The following is a 20,750-nucleotide window of genomic DNA, read 5'->3' as shown; positions in this document are numbered from 1 at the left end:
AGAACTTTTAAAAAGTTATTTTTTCTCCAGTTTCATTGAGATATAATTGACATACATCACTGTATAAGTTTAAGGTATACAGCATAATGGTTTGACTTAACATATATTGTGAAATGTTTACTGAAATAAGTTTAGTTCACATCCATCATCTCATATAGACACAATAAAAAGAAAAAAGAAAAAACATTTTCCTTGTGATGAGAACTATTAGGATCTACTCTTAACAACTGTCGTACAGGTCACATGGCCGTGTCAACGATAGTCGTATTGTACCTTACAGCCCTCATACTTACTTACCTTGTAACTGGAAGTTTGTACCTTTTGATCACCTTCTTCATGGTCCACACTCTCTCCTTCAGAACTCGGTAGACATTTCTCTATTGTCTTCTAGCTTTGAGTGTTGCTGGTAGAGAAGTCTGATGCCTGTCTGATTTTAAAACAAATATTAAGTATTTCACATATATAAAATGAGTAGATTCTTAAGGGTACAAATCCGTGAATTTTGACATACATGTACGCCCATGCAAACATCACCCAAAATCTACATTTCCCGTTTCTTTTGAGAATTCCCTTAGGCCCCTTTCCAGTAACTACCACCTCCTCCCAGAGACAACCGTTGTTTTGATTTTGATCATCATAGACTAGTTTTTGCCTGTTCTGGAACTTTATATAAATGGAATCATACCTTTATGTAAATGGAATCTTGTGTCTGAATTTTTTCTCTCAATTTGTTTACCATCATGTTGTTCGTGTTGCTGTGAGAATCAGATCTTTATTCCTTTTTATTGCTGAGTAGTATTTCATTGTACAAACATGTCATAATTTAGCCATCCATTCTCCTGTTGATATATATTTTGGACTATTTCCAACTTTTGAAGCTTTTATAAATATATATACTGTGAACACCTCTGGGCATTTTTTTTTTTTTTGTAGACATAGGTTTTCACTTGTCTCTGGTAAATACCTAAGAGTGGAACAGCTGAGTCATAGGGTCAGCATTTTTTTTTATCTTTATTAGAAATTGCCAAATATTTTACTCAAGTAATTGTATCATTTTACAGCAATGTATGAGAGTTCCAGATACTCACCTCCTTCTTGCCTCCTGTCAGTCCTTTTAACTCTAGTGGATATGTAGTGGTATCTTACTGTGGTTTTAATTTGTATTTCTCTGGTGACTAATTATTCTAAACATCTCCTCATGTACTCCTTGGCTATTCATGTATCTTCTTTTCTGAGGTATTTGTTCAAGCCTTTTGCTCGGTCTTGTTGGGTTATTTATCTTTTAATATTGATTTGGAGGAGTTCTTTATATATCTAGGTGAGTCCTTTATCAGATAAATGCATTTTGAATCTTTCTCCTACCCTGTAGCTTTGCTTTTAATTATCTTGCTCTGTTAATGAGCAAAGACTTAAATTTGGCTGAAGTACAGTTTGTCAGTTTTTAAAAAATGGTTAGTGATTTTTATGTCCTGTCTAGGAATTCTGTGCTTGCTCAAGGTTTGTGAAAATTTTCTCCTGTTTTTTTTGGTATACACTTTTTTTTTTAACGAGGTAAGATTAAGAGAACGTGAACTAACTAATTTTAAGGTGAACAATTCAGTGGCATTTAGTAAATTCACAGTGTTGCTCAACTTACACCTTTACCTAGTTCTGAAGCATTTTCATCACCTCCAAAAAAACCCCTGTTCCCATTAAACAGTTACTCCCCATTCCTCCCTTCTCTGGCCCTTGGCGAAACCACCAATCTACTTTCTGTCTGTATTTATTTACCTATCCTAGATATTGCATACAAATGGAACCATGCGATATGTGACTTTGTGTGTCTGGCTTCTTACACTTAGCGTGATATTTTTTATGTTTATCCATGTTGCATTAATAAATACTTCATTCTTCTTCATGGCTGAATGATATTCCATTGTCCATATATGCCACATTTTGCTTATTCATTTATCCACTGATGAACATTTGAGTTGTTTCCACCTTTTGTTTATTGTAAATAGTGTTGGTGTAAATGTTCATGTACCAGTATTTATTTGAGTACCTGTTCTCAATTCCCATGGTGTTTATGCCTGGGGTTTAAAAAGAGGATCATATGGAATTCTCTGTTTAACATTTTGAGGATCCACAGCTGAGTCATTTTTACATTCCCATCAGCAACATATGAGAGTTCAGATTCCTTCACATTCTTATCCAATACTTGTTTTCTATTTTTTTTAATAGTCATCCTAATGGGTGTGAAGTGGTATATGTCATTGTAGTTTTCTTTCTTTTCTGCACTTGCTTACTTTATAGGAAATCCTTCTATATCACCAGGTATGGCTCTTACCTAATTAATGTTTTATTTTTACTAATTTTTATTTTTTATTTATTAATGTATTTATTTTACAATAGCATGTTTTTTAAATTGAAGTGTAGTTGTACAATATTATGTGTTACAGGTGTACAATACAGTAATTCACAATTTTTAAAGGTTATACTCCATTTATAGTTATAAAATATTGGCTATATTCCCCATCATTGTAGTTTTGATTTGCATTTCTCTCATGACTAATGGTATTGACCATCTTGTCATGTGCTTGTTGGCCATTTGCATAATTTCTTTGGAAAAATGTCTGTTCAAGTCCTTTGCCCATTTTTAAATTGGCTTGTTTGCATTTTTGTTGTTGAGTTGTAAAAGTCTTTTATATATTCTGGATACTAGACCCTTATCAGTTATATGCTTTGCAAATATTTTCTCCTATTTTGTAAGTTGTCTTTTTGCTTTCTTGACAATGTCCTTTGTCAAGAAAAGTTTTTAATTTTAACGAATAATTTATCTATTTTTGCTTTTGTTGCTCATGCTTTTGGTGTCATATCTAAGAATCCATTGCCAAATCCAAGCTCATAAAGATTTACCCCTTTGTCTTCTTATAAGAATTTTATGGCTTTAGCTTTTATATTTAGGTCGTTGAACCATTTTAATTTTTATATATGGTGGTAGAAGTCCCAGTTAATTTTTTGCATATGAATATCCAGGTGTCCCAGCACTATGTCTATCCTTATGTCAGTATCACATTGTTTTTATTACTGTAGTTTTATAGTAAGTTTTGAAACCAGAAACCGTGAGCCCTCCAAATTTGTTCTTTTTTTTTAGATTGTTTTGGCGCTTCAGGATTCATTGAAGTTTCATAAGAATTTGAAGATCTGGTTTTTCCTTTCTGTAAATAAGACTGTTGGAATTTTGATAGGAATTGCGTTGGATTCATAGACCACCTTGAAGAGTACAGTCATCCCTTGGTATCTGCGGGGGATTGGTTGCAAGACCTCCCCTAGATACCAAAATCCGCAGGTGCTCAAGTCCCTTGTAAAGTGGCAAAGTATATAGTCCACCTCCATATCCATGGATGTGGAAGCTGTGGATAGAGAGGGCCGACTGTATTGCCATCCTAACAAAAATTAAGTCCTCAAATCCATGAACACAAGATGTTTTCTCATTTGCATCTTTTATAATTTCTTTCAGCAATGCTTTGTAGTTTCCATGTACAAGTCTTTCGAGTCCTTGAGTAAATTGATTCCTAGATCTGTAACCAGGCAGGACTTAATGGGGCCTTCCTGGGACAGACCCCTCCCCCATATTCTCTGCTGCAGCTCCTCTGTGAAGTACCCAGATAATAGTATCTGATGCATATTTCCTGAGTTTTTCAGCTCCTAAAAACCACCACCACATGGAAGAAGTTAACAACTTGATGATTATGGGCAAGTAGCCCCCAGACCTTCCAGTGCCTTCCTGATCACCATCAATTAGAGAATTGTGCACAGCTGATCACAAACCCTGAGCTGCCCCTCCCTCAGCTAGCCTTTAGACATGCTCCGCTGAAACCATTCAGGGAGTTTGGGGGCGTGGGCGGGGGGTGGAGTTTGGGTTTGAGCCACTTTTTCTCCTGGCTCGGCCTGCAGTAAGCCTGTCTCTCCTCCAAACGCCCACGTTTCAGTTTGTTTGGTCTCCCTGCGTGTGGAGCACACGAACTTGTGTTCAGTAACAATTTTGGCCAAGCCAGCCAGGAGTCTGTCCCATGATGGGTCAGCCCTACCTGGGGCAGCCCTTCCCTGGGTCCCCAGCAGCTGCCGGACCTCACTTTGCTCCAGGGAACCGGGCACCTGACCGGCACCAGCCGCTGCCCCACGGCATGAGGTTGTTTGGAGCCCAGAAACGTTCAGAGCTGAGGTCCGCATTCAGTGTCGCTTGGGGGTGAGTCACTCCAGCCTGTGCAGGGTGGGAATTCTCTCCACAGTCTGGGTCTGTTCTCTTTCAAGTGCTGGCTCACTCTGGAAGCCTCCATCTGGGAATGGAGTGGAATTTTGGGGCTACACCTTGTCTGGTCCTTTTTTGTGGGGCCATGTTTTTTTGTTTGTGTGTGTGTATCAGTACTTTGCATTGGCAGTTTGAGACGTCTTTGGTGGGCAATGGGCTTGCGTGTGATGGACGACACTAGGGTATCCCTCCCTAGTGTGTTGGTTGGGATTGTCCCTTTCTAGCTTGGTCTTTCAGCCTCATCTCAGAGGGCACTGGCTGGGGTTCGCCCCTTTTGGACTGATGAGGAATTGGTTGGGAAGCTCCCTTTCTGGGGCTAGGGAACTGTGATTCTGAGATACTGTTTTGAATTGCTGTTTCCTGTTGTTTCCTTGAATATTTGACAACACCAACTATGAATAATTCTTATGGGTATTCAGAGCTCTGTTCCATCTTATAGTTCCCTGGGGTATTTTTGCAAAACTGGGAGATCTTTAGCTTTGCTCCTATAAATGGAAGAAAATGGTTGGCTTTTTTTTTTTTTTTCAAACCAGAATCTTATCTTTAGAAATCAGAAACATAAAGGTGGGAAAGACTTACTTATTTGTGGGGGAAGATAATAAGGTTTTATTTATTTATTTTTTTAACGGAAGTACTAGGGAGTGAACCCAGGACCTCGTGCATGCTAGGCATGGGCTGTACCACTGAGCTATACCCGCTCCCTGGAAAATGATCGGCTTTTATCTTAGGGGTGTATGTGTGGCGTGTATCTCAGTACCTGAGTCCAAATCCTGTTATGTCTCCCTGGTTTTGCTGAAAGTGAGGCATGTCAATGTGAGGGAATGATGTATATCTATTATTGTTGGATTGTACAGGAAGTATTGTCAAATGAGTGATAAGCCGCCTCTGATTGTATGGTATGGATGGATGTTATTAGTGTGAACATTCTAGGAACTGCAGAGTTTCTGAAATTTGGATATTTCCTGGTACAACGCTATCAGTTGTGATTCTGGTTGTTATCTTGGAATGTTGTATGTCACAGTAACTTGATTAAGCTTCTTTGTCAAAAATATTGTTAATGAGATCTTTTCCCTTGCCTTTTTGGGGCTTTTGTCATTCAGACACTTAAACTGATGCTTAGCAGGACTGCTTTGTCTTGAGGAGGATTAGTAGAGGGGTGCATTTTGACAAGTGCAGGTTTCCTTTAAATCATGCCACTGAGCTGGGTAGGATATTTAAAAAGTCTAATGAAAACTCTGATTTTATGAAGCTGTTGGTAAGGAGAATTGGTTGCATGGGATTGAGTGGACTGATGAATATGGTTGTAATTTTTTGGTTTTGTCTGAAATATTGCTGGCTTTTAATCCTCATTTTTAAATTAAACTGTTTACCAAATGTCTGTCTCCCTATCAATATTGAAGGTTACTGTTTTACTTGTAACCACACTGTTGCCCCCAATGTTTAGGATAGAAAGAGAATTCTCTAATGGAGTTGTCACAGAGTATAACTAGTCAAGATGTATAACAATACTCGCTTTAAGTCTATTGCTAAAAGCACATGTACAATAGAATACTATTGAGTCATAAAGAATGAAATAGTGCCATTTGCAGCAACATGGTTGGATCTAGAGATATCATACTAAGAGAAGTCAGGCAGAGAAACACAATTATCACTTATATGTGGAATTTAAAAAAAATGAAACAAATGAACTCATTTATAAGACAGAAACAGACTCACAGACATAGAAAAGAAATTTACGGTTCCCAAAGCAGAATTGGGGTGGAGGGAGGGATAAATTAGGAGTTTGGGATTAACAGATACAAACTTCTATATACAAAATAGGCAAACAATAAGGACCTATTGTATAGCACAAGGAACTATATTCAATAGCTTATAATAACCTATAATGAACAAGAATATTGAAAAGAACATGTATGTATAACTGAGTCACTATGCTATACACCAGAAACTAACACAACATTGTAAATCAACTATACTTTAAAAAAACAAACAAAAAAGCATATGTACAATGCTTGTGTAACAATTGGCTGTAAGTGATAAAATGTATGGCCTATAAAGGGTTTCCCCATTAATATACCTCTGAGCCTGTTCTCCATGTCTGATGAGTTTCCCCCCAGTGTGGATAACTAGGCAAATACAAAGGAGGCCTAGCACCAGGGACATGATCTGAACCTGATGTGGGAAAACAGATGGGGGGCGTGAGGAGGACCGTGTCCCAGGTCTCAGTTGAACCCCTGGGACGTGCCCCGCCAAGTGTGGGTCCTTGACCTCGCGCAGGAAAGAATTCAAGTGCGAGCCACCGTTGAGTAACGGTAGATTTATTTAGAGAGATACATACTGCATAGAGAGTGAGGCAAGAGGTGCGGGAATTAGGTGCTCAGGTTAAAGTAAAAGTCGGTACACACTCCACAGACAGAGTGCGGGCCACCTCCAAAGAGAAGGGAGCAAAAAAAGGGCCACTGGGCTTGGTGTTGCCTGTTTTTATGACTCAGTAGTTTCACAAAGGTACTGGTGGGATCATTCCAACTGCCCTGGGGAAGGGGCTGGGATTCCCAGGGATCGGGCCACCACCCATTCTTTGGCAGTTTGCGGTTAGCTTTGGGGCTGTCATGGCGCCTGCGGGCATGTTATTTATCACTGTTACAATGAGCATATAATGAAGCTCAAGGTCTACTAGAAGTCAAACCTCTTAATCCTCAAGGCCAACTGGGAGTTGAATCTTCCACCATTTTGGTGTTAAATTGCTGTCATTCCTTAAGTGGCTGTGCCCTGACCCCTTCCCTCCTGCCTCAAACCTGGGGCAAGAGCCACCACTCCAGCATTAAGGAATAGATATTCTGATCATCAGCTTTCTATTGAAAGATTTGCAATCAGAATGATGCAAAATGATGGAAGAACCATGTATTGAAGTATGGGAAATCATTCTGGCTTCTACATGGTTTAACTTAAACTTTACTGACCAAAGCAGCCTGTTTTCTGGCCTTCTGGACATGCATTGTACATCTGCTTTGGCCTTGAAGAGGGGAATGCATTTGAAAGTCTAAATGGAGTAGCTGTGGTCCATTCCCCAAACCGAGGTGGGACTACACCCATTTCAGCAGGAATTTTCCAATAAACTTCCAGGAAGTTTATTGCCCTCTTCCCTGAAAGATTTGGGGAAAGATGAAACAGGATTGGAAATTAAAACCGAGTTCCTCTGCCAAGTTTATGATTAACCTTTCTATCCAAAACATTATCCTCCTTCTTGTCCAACACCTGTTCTCAAGAGTGTGGCGTATCAAGGAAAAGGGGAGAAACTGTAGTGGAGCAGGACCCTATGAGGCCTTCCCAGGTCAGACCCCTCCCCCATATCCTCTGCTGTAGCTCCTCTCTGAAGTACTCAGATAATAGTATCTGATGTATATTTCCTGAGTTTTTCAGATGCTAATAACCACCACCAAATGGGAGAAATTAACTACTTGATTGGTCATCATGAGCGTGTAACCCCCAGCCCTTCTGGTGCCTAAGAGCTGATCACCATCAACCAATCAGAGACTTGTGCACAGCTGATCACATGCCCAAGGCTGCCCCCCCCCCCCACCTGGTCTTTAAAAATGCTTTGCTGAAATCCTTCAGGGAGTTTGGGGGTTTTTGAGCAATAGCTACTGGTTCTCCTTCCTCTGCCCTGCAATAAACCCTTCTTTGCTGCAGACTACAACATTTCAGTATTGTTTGGCCTCCCTGCGCCTCAGGCACATGAAGTTGCCTTTGGTACAAGATGTATTATTCTTTTTGATACTATTGTGAATTATGGAATTGTTTTCTCAATTTTCTTTAAAGACTGTTGCCAAAAAAAGAAAGATTGTTCATTGCTGGCGTATAATACATAGCTAGTTTTTGTGTGTTGGTCTTATGTTTGCAACTTTGCTGCATTCATTTATTAGCTTTAATAGTTTTTATTATTTTTTAAAATTTTTTAATAGGTTTTTTAAAAAATTACTTGGAATGTTCTATATGTGGGATCAAGTCATCTGCAAACAGAGATAATTTTACTCTTTGCTTTCTGATTTGGATGCTTTTAATTTTGTTTTTCTTGCCTAATTGCTGGTTAGAATTTCACTACAGTGTTGAAAAACAGTGAAAGTGGGCATCCTTGTCAGATTCTTAACTCTGAGGGGGCTGCTCTCAGTCTTTTAAGTGTGAGGTTAGCTGGCATTTTTTCATAAGTGCTCTTCATGTGGAGGATCTTCCATTTGGCTTTCTGAGTGTTTTTATAAACCTGAAATGATGTTGGATTTTGTCCAAAGCTTTTAATGCATCAATTGAGAGGGTCGTGTGATTTCCCCTCTCCCCTACCACTTTGTTCTACTAATGTGCTACATTACTTTGAATGGATTTTTGCATGTTGAACCTTAAATCCTGGGGGTAAGTCTTACTTTGTCGTGGTGTGCAGTTCTTTTAATATGCTGTAGGATCTGCCTTATTAATGTCTGTTGAGGATTTTTGCATCTATGTTCATAAGGGATATTGTTGGGCCCACTGATGTCCTTCAAAGTCCAATGACCCCCGTTTCTGGGCTCTCAGATGTCTGCCTGTGATGTCTCAACAGATAAAGTACATTCTTTACTGCCCATGTTTCCTCTAACAAACTAACAGCCCTAGGGTAAGGCTCAGGCTGGCTTGTTTCAGCCCACCTTATCAGAGTAAAACCCCACTGCCTGAAAGGTGACCCTAAACCTCTTACCTCACCTACAACCAATCAGAGACTTGTGAACAAGCAGATCAGGCACCTTATGACCTGACCTTAGAAACCACCCCGACAACCTGCCCTCGGTGCTCCCATGGGCGCCCCTCGCCTCTATGGCCTGCGATCGCCTGTGACAGGCAGTGTACCCTAATACACTCCCGCTATACTTATATTTAACCTCCGATGAACTCTCACCAACCCGCCTTACCGGCCCGCCCCGTTGTGCCCACAACAGATACTGAGATGCAGTTTTCTGTCATCATGATGTCCCTGTCTGGTTTTGATTGGAGGGTAATACTGGTCTTATGGAATGATTAAGGAAACGTTTTCTCCTCTTATGTTTTCCAAAAGGATTGGCATTCATTCTTCAGATGTTTGTTTAGAATTCAGTAGCAGAGCCACCTGACCTAAATTTTTCTTGTTGGGAAGTTTTTGATTAGTGATTTAATCTCTTTGTTATATATCTATTCATATTGTCTGTTTCTTCTTGGGTCACTTCATAATTTTTTTTCTAGGAATTTGACCCTTTCATCTGTGTTATCTATTTTGTTGGAGTACAGTTGTTCATAATAATTTGTTTAAAAGCCACTATATTGAGGCATGATTGACATACAAAAAGCTACATATTTAATATATACATAATAATATTTACATATTTAATATATACAACTTGATGAGTTTGGAGATAAATGTACTCCCATAAGATCACCAAAATCAAGACCATAAATGTATCCATCAGATCTAAAAGATTCCTTCCATTCCCTTATTTATTAAATTAAATAATTCTTCTTTTGTGTAAGGGCAATTTACGTAAGTTCTACCTTCTTAGCACATTTTAAGTATACAATACAGTATTGTTACTTATAGACTCTGTTATACTGTAGACCTCCAGAATTTATTCAGACACTTGTCCATTTCCCTTTCCTCCTAGTCCTGGGAGTCATTATTCTGTTCTCTGAATTTGACTATTTTAGATTCTTCATAAAGGTGGGATCATGCAGTATTTTGTCCCTCTGTGTCTTGCCCATTTCACTTGGCATCATGTCCTCCAGGTCCATCCATGTTATTGTAAATGGCAGGATTCCACTCTTTTTTTATGACTGAATAATATTCCAATGTATATATATGTGCGTGTGCACACATCTTCTTTATACAGGTCACATTTTCTTTATCCATTCATTTGTTGTCGGGTATCTAGGTCATGTCCATATCTTGGTGCTTGTGAATAACGCTGCAATGAACACGAGAGTGCAGATACCTCTGAGATCCTGGCTTCAGTTCCTTTAGACAATATACCCAGAAATGAGATTTCCAGATCAAATGGTAATTCTGTTTTTAATTCTTTGAGGAAACTTCATAATGTTTTCCATAGTGACTGCACCAGTTTACATTCCCACCAACAGTACTCAAGGGTTACCTTTTCTTTAAATCTTTGCCAGCATTTGTTACCTTCTGTTTTTGGTAATAGCCATTCTAACAGGTGTGAGGTGATGTCTCATCATGGTTTGGATTTGAGTTTCCCTAAGGGCTATATCCAGCAGTGTCCAGCACCCCAGGGGACATCCTCACTGGGCCTGCACCTTCATGGATGCCCTTGCTCTTGTTGTGCTCTTTTCTAGGCAGAGAGAGAATTTCTTGCCACCCTTCTCAGTCTCAGGGTGTCTCTGGAACAGCCTGGATTCTTATTAACAGTCAGCCCTTCCTTAAAGTTCAGGGAGTTAGCAGTGACTGGAGCCAGGATACCTGAGTGGTAACCCCTCTCCCCTTAAGGGCATACCACTCTGTTCTTTGAGTTTGAGCTTCCTGTACTACTTTTTGCATGTTCGATCTGGAGGACACCATATGAGTTTCTGGAATTCTCTTCTGCCGGCCTTCATAATTTCAGGGCTCGTCCCTTCCCCATAGACTCCACCCACGCAGCGGCCCTCTGATTTGCTCAGCACGTCCATGGCTAACCCTGCCAGTCCTAGCCCAGTGCCGTGGCTTCCTATACGCTGCCACCTATTCACCCAGAAGACTTTGAACCTTTCTTATCTTTCTCCCAACTTCTCTTGATTCTCAGGCCTTTACTCTTACTCCCTTACCACGTATATCTCGTCCAGGTCTTCCATATACAGCTCCTTCCAGTCCCTAGTCTTGTCCTTCTCTCCTGTTCCCTGTTCACACTTTGCCGATTCTTCTTCCCACCATTCATGCTCCATCTCTCATCCAGAAACATCCCTCCCCCTAGTCTGGAAAGGGGAGGATGAGAGGCAGCAAGAGAGGTGTTGAGCTCTCAATATGGAAGACTCTGGATCCAACAAAAAGACCAAATTCTCTGTCCTGGGATCCCAAGGGTTCATATTTAAACAGTTAAGATTCTCTTTATCCCTGTGGAGCTTCCATGTGTCTTTTGTTTCTGTTTTATTAAGTAAGTACACTTACCTATTCTTGTGCCTTTGGATTGTGTCTTCAGAGTCTTCAATTCTAATACATTGGCCACTTTTCTGTTGTTATTACAAGGATGAGTAGAAAACGAGGTGTTTTATTCCTTGTGGCTTCCTATCCTGTCTCAGGACTTAAGAAGGCATGTGATACTCCCAGTCTTGTGGAAACCACCAGAATAGATCTGGCCACGGCTCTGGATGACAGCCAAGTCTCATGTGGTTGCTGAGAGTCCTGGCACTGGTAGGAAGGGAGAGAGAGGTGAGTTACAAGATCATAATCATAACTGTGACATAAGGGTTTTATACCCACCACACTGTTGTGTCTTCTGTAACAAGTGCCATGGGGCAGGTTGTAACATCTGTCCGCTTCACCTCCATCAGAGACAGAGAGGAGCCCAGGATGGAAATGCAGGATCTCTGAGTCGCATCCACACCAAAGTCCTCTTCTTTTGTAGCCCATCTGTAATCCCTGCCTGTTACCAGCTACTTAGGAGAGCAGGGATATTGGTGCCACATGTCCTCTCTCAGATTTTACAGGGCTCAAGCCTTTCCTGTCTTCTCTTGATCTGGGTTTCATGACTTGTATCTGCTCCTTCCTCCTCTTATGGCTGCTAGCACCACCCTCTCAGTTTCTGTCCTTATATTTGTACAATAAAGTAATGGCTTTTTTGTTTTCTGGATTTTGTACACTGCTATGTTGGTGGTCCCCCAGGGCATCTCCAGGTTTAGTGATTCTCTAGGACTCATAGGATTCCACGTATAGACATACTTGTGGCTGAGATTTATTCCAGGAAAATGATACAGGCAAAATCAGCAAAGGGAAAAAACACAGTAGGTGAAGTCTAGAGGAAGCCACGTGCAAGCTTCCAAGAGTACTCTCCAAGGGGAGTCACACAGGAAGTGTGTAATTCCTCCTGCAATGACTTGAGACAACATGTATACCAGGGAGGGTAACTTGATTCAAGGGGCGCAGGGTTTTTATTGGGGTTCAGCCATATAGACACCCTCTGGATAGCATATACCAAAATTCCAGGGTCTCATAAGGAAAGCAGGTATTCAGCACAAATGACATTGCTTGTACAAACAGTTCAGATGCAGTAAATGACCTTATCAGTTAGGGAATTGTGGGAACCCTCTGAAAATCCAAATTCCTTGACATGAGCTAATGGCTGACTTTTCAAACATGCCTTCCTAAGGATAGCGTTCTCAGGCCTGCTATGTTAACCCTCTTCCGCACAACTGGGAATAAAAGGAAAAAGCAACATAGGGGATATGTCACAGTGTTCATGTAGCACATATCCCAAGACCTTGGGTTATTAGTCCCTTTGATATGGTAGCAGGACCCAAGACTTCCACTCACTTGTTTAATCACATCATGGATTGTGCTTCTGTTACCTCCCAGAGGAATTAAAATCCTATCAGGATAATATATAAGTCAGCCAGCTTCAGGCTGCTGGACAAAAACTGCAAGGGCTTCCTTGCTGACCAAGTTCTCCTGGACTTTTATGTGCTCACCTGTGGATCTACCATGGTATTACATCATGGCTGTGATGAAATAGTCATAGGAGGTTTTACTGTTTGCATTAGTTTCGAGGAGTGTCACAAAAGGTAGCATGCATGATGAGGGACCATTGCAGGGATCGATAAGAGAGTAGATATGTCCTGGGGATTAGAGTAATGGAATTGTAGAAAGACCAGCATCCCAGAAACCTGAACAGAATGGGGTGCTTCTCTAGAACTCAGAACTTTGTGGACCTGCTCTCTTGGGCTCCTTTGGGTTTCTCTGCTTCTTTTACCTTCTCCTCCTGTCAACTAATGTCTTCATCTCCTCTGTGGGCCTTCTCTATGTCATACCTTTGGTTTTCTCAGATTGTTCATGTTCTACCCTCTATCTGATGGAATCTAAGACATGTGAAGCCTTAGCACATGCTGTTCAAAGACTGGCTCCATATTTACAAATTCTAGCTCATGAGAGACTGATCCAGATCTTCCTTGTTGGGCAACGGTTTCTCATGCCATGCCATCCTTCTTGTAATGGATCAGGTTTCATGGGCTCCGACTGACGTAAGAAATATATGGCACAGAATATAGATGCTGTGGGATATTTCTATCTTCGGGGTCTATGGACCAGGATGTCTGTTTTAAACGGTTATGGATCTGGTGAAACGGGATTTGAAAGTCATGTCCATTATGCTATTATGTTTTAAGCAATCTAGTGGACTAGGAATCCTGATTAGTCTACATGCTGAGGATAATTTAAATGTTGAACAAAAATTAAAAACTATATTTTAAAAGCATTGATAGTATGGCAAGATGAAAAGAATAGAGACTCAACCAAATCAAGATGGGAATTCAGAGAGGTATGTAACTGGAGTTGTAAACTTGCCTTTTTGTCTTGAGGAAATTTACCAAACCATATGAATTTGAGCTCAGGTTGTCACAGCATTATATGGATCAGGGGACAAGAAGACATGCCCAAAGTGGGAAGTCAAATAGGAGATCCTTTTATATATTTGGGACCCCCAAATACTGTTATCACCCAACCCTTGAACATGGCAGAGAACATTTCTTGAGTAGATTTTTGGTACTGTGCAGAGAAAGAAAAATTGCTCCTGAGGATTTATAACCAAAGATCTCCCTATTGCAGGTTTTCAGCCAAAATTCGCACTGCATAGTTTATCCAAAAACATACAAGCTGAGATGTTAGTTTGCAGTCCTCCTGGACTAATTGTCTGCCCAAGCATCTGAGAGAAGCAACAAAGTCCTCTTCTGGATTCATCCCAGGAATTAAGTAATTCTCACAGGTAAAATGAGCAGATGACTTTTTAAAAAACCCTAGTAAACACACAAGGAAAGAAGGCACCTTGAGAGTGAGAACTAGCAGGAATGGATCTGCAAAGACTTAAGATACTAATACTGTCAAGCCAAGAAATAAGGTAACTCTATGCTGTATTTTGAAATAAGTGAAAGACAAATATAAAAATTTGGAAGAAATAAGAGATTATACATAATCATCAAATTTAGAAGTAAGACCAAGAAAATTTACAGAAGTGAGAAAATACAATAACTGGAATAGAAAATTAATGATAGTATTTATGGTTTCCAGTCCATCATGTAAGGACTTTAGAAGCCTTCCCTCCATCCTAACAAGTAAAAAACTGAACAAACTAAAAAATCAACAACTCTTCTGAATGTGTCAGAGAAGGGAGGTCACGGGGCAAACCATTACCCCCAAATTGGAGATACAGATAGGTAGACACAAAGAATCACAACTTACCAGAACAGAAACCTCCATGAGAACCAGTGTGAGGTGGGAACAGCTGAACTATAACCGATGAATTACTGGACGTTCAGCGTGGACAAGCATGAGAGAGAAGAACACCAGGGGGACCTAGCCCGAGAGGGGCCCTCATATTTTGTGAGTTTAATCTCCAGGAGCTCAAGCAGATCCTTACAGTGAATATCAGAGAAAGATACCCTTGTACTTCTGACAAGGGAAGGGGAAATAAACCATTTTGAATTATTCAAGAGCATTCTGTTCTCCTTAATAAGACTTGCCCTCACGAGAAATCATTACCAGAGCCTAACCTGCTGGTGTTACATCTCAGTCCAAGGTGGAGGAGAAATACTCAAGTCTAGTTGGCTTTGCCTACCGCATGTGGGAAGAGAAATACACAACTCCAGTCCCCTCCAGTCGATCTGTTCCATGCGAGGAGGAAAAAAATGGAGAAGCGCTGGTGAAATTGATAGTCCAGGGGCACAGAATCACCAAAAGACATAGAATCACAGAACTTTGAATGCTTCCCCTCCCTCCACACCTTACCACTATATCACTGAGGGTCTGTTTACCATAATTCCTTTTACACAGTATATAACGTCTATCTTTCAGCAAAAAATTACAAGGCGTAATTAAAAGACAAAAACAAAAAACCAACCAACTTTATTAAAGTGTAATTGACAAAATTGTACATTGTGATAATTTGGTGTATAAATACATTATGAAAGGATTCTTCCCATCTAGTTAATTAACATATCTGTCTCTGTCTATCTAGTGAGAATATTTACTTGCAGCAAATTTCAACTACACAATACAATGTTATCAAATATAGTCACCAGGTTATATATTTGATCCTCAGAATACTTGTCTGGTTTTGATATCAGTGCTATGCTAGCATCATAAAGATAGCTGGGTAAGTTTCTGTTCTTTCAGTACTCCGGAATACTTTATACTAGCTGGAATCGTCAGCTGTTTTACATTTTGCTGAACTTCCTGGTGGCAAGGACTGCCCATTGCCCTCAATACTCATTTTATCCTTAAAATAAAGGTGTGTGTGTGTGTTTTCTTCAAGCGCTCCATTCTGTCATTCTATCAGGGCTTTCTTACACAAGTCTCCTGGAGGAGGCAGTTGGGAGAGTGGTTAAGAGCCCAGATCCTGGAGTCAGATGTCTGCATTTGAGTCCTAGTCCCTCGTTCTTTTGCCCCGAGCATTTGTCCTTCAGTGTCCTCCTTCCTGCCTCACCTGGTAGCCCTCTCCTCTTGCTTTCCCCTTTCCCGAGCTGCGGTCCCTCTTATTCATTGATGGCCCTTATTTCACTTTGTTAATAATTGTGAGCTTTTTTGGTGAAGTCAATTGCTTTCTTTTCATTTTCCTTAGATCTCAGGAGAGAGGAGATTACGTATATTTTGAAATAGCTAAATGTTCTCTTCTGCTTTATCTTTTTCTGTTGTTTCAGTTTTAATCTCCAGCTTTCTTTTATTTTAGATGTCGGAATTATAAACAACATATGGTTGGATAGTTTTAAAAACCTAGTGTGAGATTCTGTCAACAGACAAATTTTACCCATTTCCATTTAATACAGATTTATTCCCATCTTTGGGTTTTCTATCACTGCTTTCTTACTTGTTTTTTTCCATTTCATATTTCTGTTGAATTGATTGAGATTTCTTCATGTTTCCCCCTGACGTTTCAGGAGCGTGGCATAGGCTGCTGGTTGCCTCCCAGTACTTACTTACTCTCCCTTCTGTCTTGTAAATGGAACGCTGAGGTGGCGCACATTGACTTGTTCACCAATATTCTTGTTTTCCGCTCCTTTCAGGCACGTTGGAAGATGGCGTTTTCCTTCTCCTTGAAGTTAGACACAGCTACATGGCTGTTGAGCCAATAAAACCGGAGCGTAAGTGAACTATGACTCTTCCAATGCCAGTGCTCTTCTCTCCAGACCTTCCTGCCCAGACTTCGACCAGTTCAGTCACAGGAGCTCATGTCCACGTGGAGGTGAGGTAGGAGTGGGAGCAGCCTGGTAGGCTGAGCAAACACACAGTGGGACACTGCGTGGAGAGGTGCCTGGAGCCCAGCAGATTTGTGTGAGTGAGAAATACATTTCTTTTGAGCCATTGAGATTTGGAAGTTTGTATCACAGCAGAATCTAGCCTTCTGGGATGCACCTGAGTTTGGTCATGGTGTCCTTATATGTAGCAGGGAGGGTCTGGTAGCAGTTCTAGCCACTGAAATATCAGTGGAGGGGGCTGGATGAGTGAGCCTTGTGGGAAAGGCCTTTAAAAGAAATGAAGTCAGCTGGCATAAGTGGCTCTCTTCTCTCTCCTGAAATGTGGAATGATGGCTGGAGCTCTAGGAGCCATCCTAGAGTAAAAGGGCTAGCCCCATCCCAGGGGTGCAGCGTGGAAACAGAGAGGATGGGGCCTCTTGACATCATGCAGCTGCTGTCCCTTGGCCTTCCCATTGCTGGGCTTTATTTATGGGAGAAGAAAACAAACTTGTTTAAGCCACGGGTTTTCAGGTTTCTGTTCCTAAGAGCCCAATATAATTCCTAACAGTTTGGAAGTTATTTAAGTTATTTTTTATTCTTCTATTATTTCTACTGAAGTTATTTTTTCATGTTTTTATTGTGGAAATGTTTAAACACATCCAGAGTTAGAGGAGTGCTCCTCCAGCTTCAACAGTTACCGACTCATAGCCAATCATCATTCCCCGATACCCCCGCCTCCCCTCCTGGGTTGGGTCTTGTGGGTGGTCCTGCTTGCTCTTGTGGAAACCATGTTGTCTTCAGCCCACTCCTAATAGATGACCCTACTGTGTCCCCCACCCACAGACCTGAAGCCACTTTCTGTGATGCCCTTGCTCTCTACTTTGGCCTCAGGTGGTGAGGTTGCCACAGTCTGTGGCTTCTTGTCTCTGTCCCAGGCCTCCTTAGGAGGCTGGTCCTTTTGGCACGTCTTGCCTCTCCCATCTTGGGGGGGCGCAGGAACTCTTGGCTACTTCCCAGCCCCATGGGGAGTATCCAGGGCTCATTGGGGGCAGCCCTCAGGCCCACTTGTTTGGCCCCTCCCTTTTCACCTCTGAGCTGTGCAGCCTCCCCAGGTTGTGTTCTCAGAGTCCCCTGTGCCTGCCGGGGTGACCTGGGGAGGGCTGAGGGCAGGATCTGGCGGCAGGCTGCAGCAGTAGCTGTGCCCCCTCATCCTCCTTTGTCGCAGGGCCACGAGTGGGCTTTTGTCTCTCCCTGTGTGGCTGGAACCGTCTCTACCTGCCCTGTCTCCCACCCCTTTCACCGTCAGAATCTGTGGTCACCCTCTACAGAATCACACTCTCCTAAGTTCTTGGTTCTGGACAGGTGATATGGAAGCCCAGCTTGGGAGTGCCCAGAAAACAACTTTTCTTCTCAACTCAGTCCAGCTCTTCTGCCTAACAAGTGCTTGCTTCCAGACTACTCTCTTGTGGTGGACTCAAACAAACTCGATTTTTAGAAACAAAGCTGAACAAAGACCTCCTTACACTGAGCAACATCCACCTGGCACAGTGAGGGTGGCTGGGGTGGCGGTCAGAACCAGTGCCCTCCAGTAACGTGTGTGGATGTGTGGGAGTGATGGGTGGGATGCTGGTCAGCCCACTCAGCCTTCCCGGCACGGCACGGCACGGCACAGCAGTGGCTCTGGGCGTCTCGTTTCGGGTTTGGCACGTGGGGCAGAGAATGGCAGAAGGTGAGGCAGGCTGAGACCCTGGAGCTGTGGGATCAGAGATGAGGTTGGCGGTGTGTCAGGTGAGGGGCTTGAGAGCATGAGGCGGGCATCCTGGGGCAAGGAGACTAGAAGCCACCTGGGGCTCCCTTCCCAGGGCTGGAAGGACCTGCAGGAGATGGGCCTTTACTTACTGAACTGCCTTCTCAGGGGCCCAGGAGGCTGGGCCAGTCTGAGGGTCAGCATATGTCTTTGCTGATTGGGCCTCGGGCACATAGCTCTTGGGGCCTTCATGTCACCTCCAGGAGGAACAATAGTAGGGATACCAAGTCCCCCAGACTGCTCTTAAACCCACTTCTGCCCCACAGCTGCAAGCACACGCCTCCCCTCCCCATTTGCAGTGTTTCAGTGTATTCTCAGGAAGAGGTCCTTGTGCAGCTCAATTCTCAGTGATGGCAGAGAAGAGAAGGGAGGGTCTGTGAGGTCCCCCTCTAAAAAGTCCTACCTGGCTCTACCAGTCTAGGCCAACACTAGACACAGACTTTGCTCTAAAAGGAGCTTCTGTCCTGACTCCCGTTCTGTGCCTCCTTCACTTCCTCGGCATGGGGCTCTCTGATGTCCACCGTCCACAGGGCTAGGCCATCCATGGCTTCTCAAGACCCCTGAACTTTGGAGGGACTCTTGCAGGTGGCAGGGAAGACTTTGGATGAGACTTGGCCTTCTTGGGCTAGCCCCAGGGTCTCCGTTGCCCACAACCTGTGTGGCACCATCTTCCTGAGATCTGGTCTACCTGGGACAAGAAGCCCAGCCTACTTTGCTTCCAACAGCCTCTCCCCCTCCAGGCCCCAGCTCTCCGGAGGGGCTGTGTCTTCCTGCTTCCAAAGGTTTTTGACCCAAAGTAGCTCTGCCTCTAGATCCCTGTTTAACTTTGCTCCCTGATGAGCTAAGAATGCAGAAAGCCTTGATTACCTTGAGCCCACTGAGCGTTCAGCTTGGAATTCTGCATGACCATCCCCGCGTGGGACCACGCAGGCTGACTGAGGGCCAGATAACCTGGCCTGGGAAGGGCTTAACTCAGCAGTTTCCAAATTGTGGCCACATAATGAATTTTAATGCCCACGCCTCTCCCCAGTCCAATTAAAACAGAATTTCTGGGTGGGCCCAGGCACAAGTATTTTTGTGTGTGTGTTTTAGGGGATTCCAATGCCCAATTTAGGTTATGAATCAGAGTTAAACTCTCGCCAGCACAGGTTTTGAACACCTCTCACTGCAGGGGTGGGTGCCTGCTGGGCTAGTCATGCAGAACTCCTGCCACGTCCAGCTTGCAGACATAACCAGTTTCCTACCCATCTCTGCTGTCAGCAGGGGAGGAGAGAGCTGTGTCTGAAGCTCCTAAAAGGGGTCCCTTGGAAGACTGAGGTACCCAGCTGCATCAGTGCCACCTGCAGCTACTGGAGGCGATGGATATTGAACTGATCTCTGAATCCCTCACATCTGTCAACAACTATTCTGGAGACACCCTGCCCTGAATCCCACACACACATCCAAGGGGGCCTGGGGTGAGAGAAAACCTTACCCAGCTGCAAGGCCCATGAAGACCTCTGGCTTCTGTACACCTCCCCGGCTGGTCCTCCCATCCCTTGTGCAAGGCCACCCATTGCAAAATCCTGGGGAGGGTCATGGACCTCAGACTTCTGGGATGCAGGTTCAGAGACAAACATCACACCTGCCACAGGCTGAGGGTGAGGGACCTTGGGCAGGGATGACAAAGCAGAGACGGTGAGAGATCTTATACAGAGATGGTTGAGTCAGAAATGCCAAAAGATAATGAGAGATTCAGAAAAGTGGAGACCCACCAGCACCCACTAGACGCAGGCCCAGCAGAGGGTGTGGTAGATGGTGGGAGGCTGGGGGAGAAAGGGGGTTCTGCAGGGAGGCTGGCACTGCTGCTTCTGAGGACATGGTAGGATTTAGAGCCTGCATCCCCAAGCCAGTGACCTCCAATGAAAAAGGGATCGCCCTCCCCGATCCCCACCCCTAATCCTCCCCTGCTTGTTTACCCACATCCCCGCAAACCACCCCCCACTCTCTCTCCCCTCCCCAGTCCCACGCTTGGTTCTCACAGGCAGCGGCCAGCAGAGGGGATGGAAGCCTTGTCTCTCGGCCCCGGGGAGGGAGGCACAGCTGCAGCATCTCAGCCCCTCCCCCGGGCCAGCTCTGCCTGGCTGTCCCCCCTTGAGGCCCAGCGCCTGTCCCGCTGTTGCTCCTCTGGGGTACCCTGTCCTCCTGGTTCCCTGCCAAGCTCTGTGCTGGCCCTGAGGGCCCTGCCAATCA

At 43.2% G+C, this 20,750-nt stretch overlaps 1 long non-coding RNA gene across 1 annotated transcript in view; it reads left to right on the top strand.

Moving 5' to 3' along the window:
- Positions 1 to 20,750, top strand: part of LOC116158236 (uncharacterized) — a 50,186-nt gene that overhangs the window by 7,499 nt on the left and 21,937 nt on the right. Inside the window, exon 2 of the long non-coding RNA XR_004142455.2 lies at positions 16,541 to 16,808. This is a non-coding gene — a long non-coding RNA (uncharacterized LOC116158236). The remainder of the gene's footprint in view (positions 1 to 16,540; positions 16,809 to 20,750) is intronic.

This window comes from Camelus dromedarius, chromosome 17, assembly GCF_036321535.1.
Source record: "Camelus dromedarius isolate mCamDro1 chromosome 17, mCamDro1.pat, whole genome shotgun sequence".
NCBI lineage: Eukaryota > Metazoa > Chordata > Mammalia > Artiodactyla > Camelidae > Camelus > Camelus dromedarius.
This window is presented reverse-complemented; position numbering and strand designations above follow the sequence as displayed.